This window comes from Panthera onca (genome assembly GCF_046562875.1).
Source record: "Panthera onca isolate mPanOnc1 chromosome Y unlocalized genomic scaffold, mPanOnc1 haplotype 2 h2.ChrY_unloc_1, whole genome shotgun sequence".
Classification (NCBI taxonomy): Eukaryota; Metazoa; Chordata; class Mammalia; order Carnivora; family Felidae; genus Panthera; species Panthera onca.
In genome coordinates, this window is record NW_027675864.1 from 394,193 (window position 1) to 406,940 (window position 12,748).

A 12,748-nucleotide genomic window follows, 5' to 3' on the forward strand; every position below is an offset into this window, starting at 1 on the left:
AGGGTTGCCAGGTTTAGCAAATAAAAACACAGAATGTCTAGTCAAATTAGGATTTCAGATAAACAATGACTCTTCAGGAAACTTACGTCCATGCAACATTTAGGATATACTTAGGCTGAAAAATAGTTGTTTTTCTGAAATTCAAATTTAACTGGGTGCCTTGCATTTTATCTGGCAGGCCTTATGCATTCTGAATGTTCATTCTCACATATTTTGAGCCCGACCCCTGTAGAGGAAGAAGGTAGGGACAGTTAACTAGGGGAGGTTTCTGAGAGAGGCGCTCAGGGTGGGGAGCTAACTTCTGCATGAAGAAGCCCGGACCTGAGTGTCACTGTTGCTGACTCGCCCATTTCTGAGGAGGAAACCCGTCCCCTCTCCACTCGCCATTGGCCGTGGGACAACTTCCAGCCCCCTTGTAACAAACAGGAAGTATGGAACCCGTTCTTCCGATGAAATTTCAATCCATTAGTGTCTAATTCCCAAATGCTCACGAATAAATGACTAATTCAGGTCACAAATAGAATCGAAGACCTCACTGCTTATGAACAGCATGGTTTAGAGATGACCCCATCATCCTTTCCGTCAACCTCACCGTCGTCAGGGAAGCAGTGGCAGTCACTGAACACGTGAGCTGCCAGACGCCTCCCTGGATTCTCTGATCTCTTGGCAAACCAATTGCCTGGTGTCTGTTCTTACGTGAACCATGCAAACCAAGCCACTGGTCATCAGCCAGAGGTCACACAATGAGAAAGCAGTGAGGCTGGGAGGACTCAGCAGCACCCGGGTCCTGGCCCAGTTCTTTGCTTTTCTGTCCTGCTCACTGTCCCTTTTCTGAGGACAGAAAGTGAGCTTCTGGACAGGCGTTGGGGCTAACACATCCCTTTAGCTACGGTCTTGAGTTGGATGTTGTTTCCCAAAATGATAGGTCCAGGTGGTAACCCCTGTACCTGTGAATGTGACTTCATTTGGAAATGGAGTCTTACAGATGTAATGAAGGTAAGGACCTCGGGGTGAGAACATCCTAGATTTAGGGTGGGCCCTAAGCGCAATGACTGGGGCCCCATAAAAGAAGGGAGGGGGAAGTTTGAGACACAGACACAGAGGGAAGACAGCCGTGTGAAGAGGGAGGCGGGGGCTGGAGTCACGCTTCTACAGGCTGGGGACTGCAAGGAATGTGGTAGCCACCAGCAGCTGGGAGAAAGGCAAGGGATTGGTTCCCTGTCGGAGCCTCCAGAGGGAACCAGCCACACTCAGCCCTTGATCCTGGACTTCTGGACCTCAGGGTGGTGAGACAGTAAGTGTCTGTTGTTCTCAGCCATCTCGTTGGCAATACTTTGTGAGCAACCAAAGCTGAAGAGAGGGTGCTACCACCTGAATGTTCAGTTGTCTGTCCATAGGTCTGGAGTGGCTCAGCTGGCCTGTCCCATGCCGCCGACCCCAACCAAGCCATCACGTTGCCTTTCGTCACACAAGGCACAGGGCTTTGGCCTCCCCTGTGTGTACGAGACACAAGCGGTGATCTGTGATTCTGGGCCTGCCTGCGTGGCACTGGACAAAGACAAATCATGTCAGCAAAGCCTCTGCCGGGGTCTCCAGAGGGAAATTTAGAGTAACCTGGGCTCTGTGGTCTTCTCTTGGTCAGAGAATCAAAATTACAGTTTTTATAACTGGCACGATGAAAGCGCTTGAATCCACTCCAAGCGCGAACTGGCCAGCCACTTACCCGTGTGGCTCCTGGACAAGGAGGTGCACACGTGTTTGGGGGGATGAGAAATCACTTGCTAAGTAAGAGGCTCGTGGAGTTTCAATCAAACCCAGCACCTCTGGCTTCTGACAAACTTTTAAAAGTATTACCACTCCTGCCTGCCTTTGTGCAAACACCCTCAGGCAGGGGTTAGAGGCAGGACTGAATTTCGCTGTTTGCTCACCTCTTAGGGCAGATTCCCCAGTGTCCCCTCCAGCCCTCACCATAGCTCAAGTGCCAGGAAATGAGCATTGCCATCTATCATCTGACCGATTCCCAGTTCCTCCCTCTGTTGGCTGGTGAGGAAGCAGGTCTCTGGCTGCAGGGCTGTGCTGACTGTCAAAAAGCCAAAAAAATGGCTTTTTGCAGGGCCAGCTGAACTGTCATCCCCCCCACCCCACCCCCAAACTTTACAAAGTGCTGGATTTACCCCAGAGCCAGGAGCAGTTGCCCTGTGAACACATCAAGGCTCTGGAAGAGGATTTAAAGAATTTGCTTAAGAGAAGCTTTGAAAACCTCAAAGAGAGCAAAGCCAGCTCAGCAGGAAGCCTGGGAGAGGAGCCCTTTCCTGGTGGGGTTTAATTTTAATTTGCAAATGTGACCAGAGGAAGGAAGGCTCAGGAGAGCAGGGAACTGATGAAATAGAAACACATTGTTTTCTTTCATCTCCTCCACATCCAGGCAGCCAGGGGTTCTGCAAGGTGGGCGCTCTGTCAGCAACATCCGTGAACTTTGGAAATGAGGTGAAGCCACTCTTGGGTGCACAGCACGTTCTTGAGATGCCCAAACTGGCACACGCCATTCCCAGAGCCTGGCAGGGCTGGGACACATCCGAGTTGGATCTTTGGGTTTGATGCTCTTTCTCTCTGCTTCCTGCCCCTGCACACAGTGACCAGTGGGTGTAGGCGGTTGGAGAATGAGCCCAAGGCCCTTGCTGTGGCTGTGTCTATGGCTGTGGCTGTGGCTGTGGCTGTGGCTGTGGCTGTCACTGGTTCGTGACCTAAATAAGTTCCGATCCGTTTCAAGCCCTCATTCCCCATCATCACAATGGAGACAAAGATATCTCCTTTCTGGGCTCCCAGGGTGATTTGGAACATCAAATAAGGGCACAAATGTCAAGATAATAGTACTGACCACCATTGATTGCCTGCCTAATGCCGGGCTCTGTGCTAAGTGCTTTCCATGCAGAGCACAGAGCATAGATTGGCTGCCTGCTTTGTGTAGGAGCACAGTGGGGCACAGAGTGCGAATGAGGCGCCCAAAGTCATACGGCAAAGCGATGAGTGAGGATGCCAACCCACATCAAAGCTAGTGCTCTAAGTCACTGCTCAGAGGCTTCACACATTTCTTGTAAAGACCAGACAGTAATATTTTTGGCTTGGTGGGCCATTAGGTCTCCACTGTTATCTTCTCATCTCTGCTACTGTAGCACAAGAATGGTGTTAGTTGCCAAGTAAGCCAGTAAGTGTGGCTGTGTTCCAATAAAACTTTATTGACAAAGACCAGCAGAGAAATGGAGAGACGCTGCTTAAATTGTACAGGTTTTCTCTGGAGTTGACAGAAATATTTGGAACTAGATAGAGTGCGGATTGCACAGCATTATGAAAGTACTAAATGCCACTGAATTACTCATTTTTACAATGATTAATTGTACATTTTGTGACTTTCACTTCAAAGAATGAATGAAAAAAAAAAAAAAACATTCGGGTGTTGAACCCAGTTTGCAAACTGTTCCCGGTCCCAAATCTAGTTAAATGAAGGTTTTCAAGAGGCATTGGGAATGATCTCTTTCATCCACCTGCCAGCATCTTAAACAAGCTGGTTCCTTGTAGAAAAAACAGGGATGTCCACACAGGCAGAGGAGACCACCAGCATGCTGGAGAGCACCAGGCTCAGCACATCCTGCTTCTCTTCAGCACCCGCTGAGTCCACGTGCACAGTGGTTCAGTCTCTCAGTTTGCTCATCTGTAGGATGGGGGTGAAGGGGATGAGCTGAGTGAGTGCGTGTGCACGACAAGAGTCTGCACGTGTTTGCCATTTTTTCAGCTTTGAGAGATAAAGCAGCTTTCCTACCCATCAGCTACTGTTTGCTACTAAATGAGAGCTCAGCAGGCAGGTCTGGTTTTATTTTTCTTTTTTTCCTCACGTTTGTTGAGATATAATTGGCCTATACAATTGTGCAGACTTAAGGTGTACACTGTGATAATTTGATATGCCTACATATTGTGGGATGATAACCACAATAAAGTTAGTTAACACATCCATCACTTCACAGACTTCCCTTGTTTGTTATGGTGAGAACATCTAAGATTTGTTCCCATGGCAACATTTCAGTGTACAATGTAGTGTTGTCAACCATAGTCACCATGCTGTATGTTAGATCCCCAGAACTTATTCATCGAACACCTGGAAATGTATTCTCTTTGACCAGCATCTCCCCATGAAACCAGCCCCTAGCTCCTGGCAACTGCCAGCCTACTTTGCTTCTAGGAGTTTGGATTTTTCAGATTCCACATATAAGTGAGATCACACAGTATCTGCTTTTCTCCATGCAACTTATTTTACTTAGGATGATGCCCTCAAGGTGCATCCATGTTGTTGCAACTGGCAAGGTTTTCTTCCTTTTCGTGGCCGAATAATATTCCACTTTGAGTGTGTGTGTGTGTGTGTGTGTGTGTGTGTGTGTGTGTGTGTATGTGTGTGTGTGTGTGTGTGTTTCTGTGTCTGTGTGTGTGAGTGTGTGTAATGCTTGAGAGAGAGAGAGACAGAGAGACAGAGAGACAGAGAGATTCTGTGTCTGCCTGTGGAGCATATTTTCTTCATCTACTCATGCATTTATAGGCACTTAGATTGCTTCCATCTCTTGACTATTGTGAATAATGCTGCAGCGAATATGGGGTGCAGATATCTCTTCCAGATAGTGATTCTGTTTCCTTTGGGTATATACCCAGAAGTCGAATTTCTGGATCATGTGGAAATACTATTTTTAACTTTCTGCGGAAACTCCATGTTGTACTGGTAATGGCTCCATGGTAACGGCTGTACCAATCTATATTTCCACCAGTAGTGCACGAGGGTTCTTCCCATTTCTCTACACCTTTGCCAACACTCGTTATCTCTTGGAATTTTGATGATGGTCAGTCTACTCAGTGTGAGGTGATATCTCATTGTGGTTTCCCACGATGTGCATTTCCCTGATGTTTAGTGGTATTGACCACTGTTTTATGCATCTGTTGGTTATTTGCAGGGCTTCTTTGTAAAAATATCCATTCAGGTCCTTTGCCCATTTTTAAAGGGGATGTTGATGATGAGGATGATGAGGATTTTGCTATTGGGTTGTATGAGTTTCTGAAATATTTTGGATATTAACCCCTTATTTGGGACATGGTTTGCAACTATTTTCTCCCATTCTGTACATTGCCTTTTCATTTTGCTGATCATTTCTATTGCAGTGCAGAAACTTTTTAGTTTGATATGGTGCCGCTTTTTTAAATTTTTGCTTTTGTTGCTTATGCTTTTTGTGTCACATGCAAAATAGCCTTGCCAAGACCAATGTCAAGGAGCTTTTCTCTTATGTTTTCTTCTAGGAGTTTATGGTTTCAGATCTTACATTGAAATCTTTGTAATCTATTTCCAGCTACTTTTTGTGAATGGGAGAAGATAGGAACCCTAACTTCATTCTTTTGCATGAAAATATCCGGTTTTCTCAACACCATTTATTGAAGATGCTATCTTTCTCCATTGAGTGTTCTTTGCTCCCTTGTCACATATTATTACTTGACAGTATATGCATGGGTCTATTCATAGACACTCAATTCTTTTTTTTTTTTCTTTGAAGGTTATTTATTTATTTTAAGACAGAGGAAGCACGAATTGGGGAGGGGAAGAGAGAGAGGGAGAGTGAGGGAGAATCCCAAGGAGCCCCCACAACACTGTCAGTACAGAGCCCAGTGCGTGGCTCAAACTTACAAAACCCGAGCCGATCGTGACCCAAGCCGAAACCAAGAGTGAGGCGCTTAACCGACTGAGCCACTCAGGCACCCCATGGGCTCTCAATTCTGTTTTGTTGGTCTATGTGTCTGATTTTGTTTTCTTTTTGTTTTGCCAGTATGATACCGTTTTGATTACTATAGCTTTGTAACATTTTGAAATAAGGAAGTGTGATGACTCCATTTTTTTTTTTTTTTTCCTTTCTCAAGACTGCTTTGGCTTTCTGGGTGTTTGTGATTCTATGTGAATTTAGGATTGTTTTCTTTATTTCTGTGAAAAATGTCATTGGAATTTTGGTAGGAATATCAGTGAATGTGCACATCGTTTTAAGTACTATGGACACTAACAATATTCTTCCCATCCATGAACATGGGCTATCTTTCCATTTCTTCATGTTTTCTTCAGTCTCTTTCACCAATATCTTATAGTTTCCAGTACACAGATCTTTCACCTCTTTGGTTAAATTTAATGCTAAGCACTTTATTGTGTTTGATCCTATTATAAATGGGATTATTTTCTTTTTCAGACACATTGTTGTTAGTGTATAAAAATGTAATTGATTTGTGTGTGTCAATTTCGTATCCTTCAACTTTACTGAATTTAGTTTGAAGAGATTTTTGATGGAGTCTTCAGGGTTTCCTATAGGTAAGATGATGTTATCTGCAGAGACAAACTAACTTCTGATTTATAAACATTGTATTTCTTTTTCTTGACTAATTGCTCTGGCTAGGATTTCAGTACTAGGTTTAATGTAAGCATCTTTGTCTTGTTTCTGATCTTAGGGAAAATCTTTCAGCTTTTCACCATTGTATGATGTTAGATGTGGGTTTATCATATATGGCTTTTATTTCGATGAAGTTCATTCCCTCCAAATCTAATTTGTTGAGAGTTTTTATCATGAAGTGATGTTGAATCTTGTCAAATGCTTCATCTGTGTCTGTTGAGATGAGCATATGGCTTTTATCCTTTATCCTGTTAATACAGTGTAACACCTGTGTCGATTTGTACATAGCGAACCATCGTTGTCTCCCAAGGAAAATCCCCACTTGATCTTGGTGTATGGCTGAGAAGGGCTGGCCATTTCAAGGTACACAGCTGGGACTGAGGTCTATGGGCCTCTGAGCCAGTGCAGATATGGGTATAACTTCTCCCAGAGCCCTTGACGTATGGGGCTGGTGACAGGAGAGATGGCAGATGGCGCTATAGCTGAGCCTGCAGGGGCATGGACCAGTTTCTGGGTATATAGTTGAGACTGCAGTCAGTGAGTCAGCCACCTGGCTATGGGCCCCCATTCTCAAAATAGCGCTTGGACTGCATACGGTTTCAGAATTTCCTACCTGGATCCCAAAGCTCCCAGAAAAGCACTGTTGTCTGTGGATAGATGCCAGGTTTTTATTGCTGAGCAGGGGGTGGGGGGGTGTGTGGATATGAACAGGGGACCTCCTGTGCTACCATCTTGCTGATGTCATTCTCTCAGCCTGGTTTTTAAGAGTCAGCACTGGGAAGCCCTAGATAAGCATGCTAAGGGAAGTTTAGAGGCAACTTCAGATAGATGTGGTTACTTCCCAGAATTCAGGAGGTTCTGTGAGCAAAGACCACGCTTCATAACTTGTGTTTGTCATGAATATAACACAAGTGGCTCCTAACTGCTCCATTCTTTAGGGCTCACTAATTCCCATTATTGTCCAGCTGACAACAGAAGGGCCTGTTTCTTGTTTGACCACAGAGGCCAATCTTTACTAGATCAGGCTTCAGGAAGGAAATAGACCACAAACTGGCAAAACAGAAGAATCAACAGAGATATTGTCCAGAGAGCGGCACATTGAGGAACCCCTAGGCTAGTGATAATGGGAGAACCATTTCCATCCCAGGAACTGAAGGAGTGGGGGAGGGGGCAGTTACAGGGCTCCATGGAGGAGAGCTGTAGGGAGATATGGCAGAAGTGAGAGCTTCAGAAGGAGGACGAAGCCAGCTTGCAACAGTGGAGCAGAGAGGATACCAGAGGAATAAATAACTCAACCATTCTTCCTCTTCAGCTGGGCTCTCTCGTACATGGACCAAAGCCAGCTACCAGCCCCTCTGTAGTTACAGCACTTCCCAGCAACTTTCTCAGCCAGCATCTGATGGTTCCAGTGAAAGTCCCAGGGAAGCTTTGCATTGGCCAGGATCGAGCCAGTAGGAGACCACATTCTGAGTGGCTAAGTCTGGTGTGTAAAGGGCTTCAGGCTAGAAAGAGAATTTCTAATGCCAGAAGAATGAAGACAGGGAAGGGAACCGAGGAGGATTATATCCATTGACATGCACTGTACTTGTTCTTCTCAGACAGACCAATGCTCTGCCCTCCACACATCACCAGCATTTTGCAGTTACATTCCCCGGAAGGGTTAAGGTCCTCCTCTGTTTCCTTAAAGTGGGATTAAATCAGGCTCCTTTCATGTTTATCAAAACTTCACGGAAAGCTTGGAGGGACCAAAGTTGAAAGAAGGCTGTGATCTGAAGCCAGGTCCACCATAGCCGCGGGTCCCTGCTAGATGTGCTTCTCTTTAACCCTCAACCTGATACCATGTTTCTGCATTCCGTGCACCAGTCCCAGGACCCACCTCTTGCCTGCCATCAACCACAGCAGTTTGGAATCAGCAGAAAGAATGCTGCCCGCTTCTCCCTAGCCCCCCACACAAAGTCCTAGACTCATCTCCCACATTACACTCCCAGCTCAAAGGTGAGTTCCATGCACAGCAGTGACACACTTCACATTATCACGCAAGGCTATTTCACATCTCCTTATTTAGAACCTCTCCATTCCCAAATAGGGGTTTGGCTTCTCCTTTGTAAAGTCAAAGGGCTCCTTGAAATGATTTGGGTTTTTTTTTATTATTATTTTTTTTTTTTTGGAAATAAAAGAGCAGTCTTCCCTTCCAAAGATGGTTCAGAAAATTGCTGAGAGATTTAAAATAGCAGCATGTCCCCACTCCCACCCATCAAGTATTAAAAAATATTAGGGTCTAGACTCAGAGTATCCAATTTACACAAGGATACATTAAAATCAAAATGCTTTATTGCAAAAATCTGCTTCCTGCTGGGAAAAGTTGACCTGCCATGTGTCAAGGGGGAAAATTCTAGAGAGACACCATAATTTTCCCTATCCATAGGGAATCATCGCTGGACCTCAGGGACCTACAGGTCAGGAGCTCTGTCAGTTTGGCAAAATGCATTCTTTTTTCCTCTACCCACATCTGGAGCTACCTTGTAATCAGTCTCTCCTGAGTCCCGTTCTCATGTTTTCTTTTCTTTTGTTTTTAAGGTTTCTAATAGATGAGTTCTCTGCCACCCCAGCCAAGTCCTTGCAGCTTCCATAATCACGGGGGTAGGAGATCAAAACAGAGGAGATTTTGTTCTGAGGTCCCCTGGGCAGTAGGGGACATTTTGCCCGACAGAGTTTTAATTGCTACCTTTGCATTCTGAAGATAATGCTACTCCATTATCTGTTATTGTTATAAACCTTTTATGATTTTAAAGAAAATCTTTCCTATTCTTTTTTTTAATGTGCCTATGCTCAGATTTCCTTGTTGTCTGTTTTATTTGGAGAATGTTTACCACTTCCTCTGGAACTTCTGATTGTCAGTGAGGAAACCAATAGAGATCAATATGGGCGTGAAGTATTGATCTACAAGTGGGGGCAATCCGTGGTACAGACCTCCAGGTGTTACCATGTCAATGCAGTGCCCCCCCACCCCAACTCCCGATTCCTCCCCAAGATGCCAGGACATCCAGCCTGCATCCTGTCGAGGCCACACAGTGCCAGCGTCTGATCGTCCCCAGCTCTAGGTTCTGCTGAGGGCACTGGGAGGCTGTGATGCTTTCAGCAAGGGCACGGGCCTGCCGCAAACCATTTCAGAAGTTCCTCCTGGGTCCCTGCTCTTTGTGCACAGCCATAGGTCCCAGTAGACAGCCAAAGAACTCTCTGGTGAGCACTCTTTGTTGGAGAGTTATTGACTTTCTATTCATGATACTGAGCCCAGGTCCAGTGAGCAGCTAAGTGTAAGGCAGAGACCGATTCTAAGGTGATCATTGTCCAGGGAAAGCTCTCTCCTCCCATGATTTTCAATACAGGATGCTGTTTTTGGATCACAGTTGGAAGGGTCTGAGAAAGAAAATCTACAGATACGTAAGATTTTCCATGATTTCAGAAGGGCTCTAGCCTTCTTAAAGCCTTACCTTGGCTTCCAGGTTCAGATCCCCTAGTCTCTCAGCTGCTCTGAGGACATGTTCATCCATCCATCCATCCATCCATCCATCCATCCATCCATCCATCCAATAAATGTTGTTTTGGGTGTCTATTAGGTAACACGCTATAGTGATACCTAGCACAATAAAATAGACATAGTTCCTATCCTTTGAGGGCTTATAATTTTGAGGGAGTTTCCAGACTATAGGCAAAATAAAGAAGCAAATAAAGAGTTATGACTGGTGAAGGTGCTATAAGCAAACCCAAATCAACAGTAATAGAGTGAATTGGCATTGGATGTATGTGGCCATCCAGTAGAAACCTGGTCCAGGAAGTACCTTGTGAAGATGTAGCATTTAAGCCATGCAGGCAAAGTGCTGGTGAGCATGTTCTAGACAGAGATAGAACATGTGCAAAGGCCCTGAGATAAGGGGGTAGTCAGTTTGGTCCAGCACAGAATGGAGGCCAGCATGGTGCAACCCAGGGACCACAGGGGGAGGGAAGAGATAAACAGGATCGGATCTCTCAGGTCTTGTGACACAGGTAGGAGCTTAGACTTTTCTTATAAGTTTAGTAGGAAGTTAAGCAAGGATTGGATATGACAGCCCAATCTAGGTTTAAACTTCCTTTTTAACTGCAGTGAAGAGAGTGTGCTGGAAGGAGCAGGAATGGGGGAAGGCCGTTTTTGAAGTGAGAGGTGATAACTTGAAGTCAGGTGGTCATGGTGGGGACGGGGAGGGGCAAACTAATTTGGGATGTAGAAGTGGTGCGTTGGTAAGCCAGCAGTCTTAAAAACAAACATGATGAGAGTTACAATTCCATGACACAAACAACTTCACCGCTGGCTGATTGCAAGCTGCCTGGGTGATGTCACTGAACGTGGAGTCAGGAAGCCGTGCGCACAGTCCAGCTGCAGTCTGGCACTGGTTAGCAGGAGGCACCTCAGGCAGGGAGGTGGATTGAAGAGGCCAGCAAGGAGGCACTGGAGACCCCACACGTTTTGGTTTGAGTAGCTAAGAGGATACCAGGAGGACTGGACACCTGAGGTGCATGCATGTAGAATGGACAGGCTTCTTTCCTGTGCCCTCTGGAAGCTGCCACTTACTCAAGCTATGATGCTGGAAGGTGATGGAAGGGCGGGAGACAGACAGTCTTTGGGAAGAGGGTGTGCGTGACACCCACGGACTTTGAGATGTTCTGCCTGAACCCTCATCACCCTAGGGCCTTTGGATTCTGAAGCCGCTCACTTCCCTGGCCTCCTATCCAGTAACAGACACAGAGACCAAAACAGAAGATGGGGATCACGTGGAGGGTGGCCCCAGGGGGTGCTGGCCATGGCCCTGTTTCCTAGCTTGATGAGCTCTGGCCTCCCAGACCCCAGACCTCAGAGCCACAGCTGGAACCTGCCTTTGCTGACACAGTGCTTCTATATGTTTGATTAGACATGCTAGGTGGACCCTGATTTAAATGACAGGATGTTCAGGGCACTACTTTTGTTCACAGCATACCTGCAAAGAAGAAAAGTTGCAAGTAGGAAATAAGTCAAATACTGAGGCCAGGACCAAATCTCTGAGCAGCCTGGCAAGATTTACAGACCCTGCCTTGGGCCAAGGTCAAAGAATGCAGCTCACTTCCAAGGGCTTAGTGAGAAGCAAGGGGCAGGAGGGCCAGAGACAGGGGCTTTGGAGGGAGGAAAGTGATCAGGCTTCATGCTGCCCAGGCCCCAAGTGTGTGGTCACCATCTCTGTAGGGACCCAGGGAGGGGCAGTGGGTGTGCTCGAATGTGGGCGAGCCGTGGGTGCAGGGTGGATGTTAGAAGGAACGTTGGATGCATGCGGCCACCTTGAGGGGGTGGGAGAAGCAGCCAAGTCTTCAATCCAGGCAGGTCTTTCTATTAATCATTTATTGAGCACCTAGATACACCGGGTACCATTCTAGTATCAAGGCTACAAATGCAGCAGGGATTCATCAGGTTCCCAACTGTGAAGTAACACCCTTACTTTCTGGCCATCAAAGGAATGAACAAGCTGAGCCTTCATCCTTCCTGGTGAGAGGAAAATTCAGCCACACTTGTTCTTGGGGGTCAGCTTCTGTCAGGGTTTTGGAGAACATCCCGTGTTGGAGGCTGTAGCCAGACGTGGAGGAAACTGCTCTGGCCACTGGTCACTAGACCAGAGTGCTTGCGTGCCAGCATGAAGGTCCATGCTGTTTTATGCCCGTCCTGGACCGCAAGAGTCTTTGGCCAAGAGGTCTGCGGTGTGAAGCAGGCGTACTGCACAGGTGTGCCCCTAAGATACAGCCAAGGCTGGGGCTGCTTCCAGAGCGCCCCTAGTCCCCTCCTCCCTCCCTTTCTGCTCCCAGAAGACACTTCTTTTCCTTTTTCCTGCAAATTCAACTCCATTTAAGCTTCTCCACCTCATCTTGTATTCTCCCTGCTCTCTGCCACTTCTAACACTTGCTGAGGTCTTCCCTGCCCCGGAGCCTTTGAACCTGCTATTTCTTTCTGTCATCAGTGCTGTTTTCCTTGGTTTAGCTCTGCCCTCCTAATTCTGATCTTATCTCAATACGATTTTCCAAAGTGCTTCCGTGGTCACTTGATTTTCATAGCCTTCAGTCATTGTCACTTCCTATCAGGCATGCTGTTGGCTTGTCTTTATAAAGGACACTGCCATCTTACTGTTTTAAACTTACTTCTTTGTTACAAGTCAGTCCCAGCAGAATGTAAGCATTTAAGGATAGTCTCCTCCTGTCCTGTTCACCACTGTGTCCTTCTCAGTGGCCAGCATTTA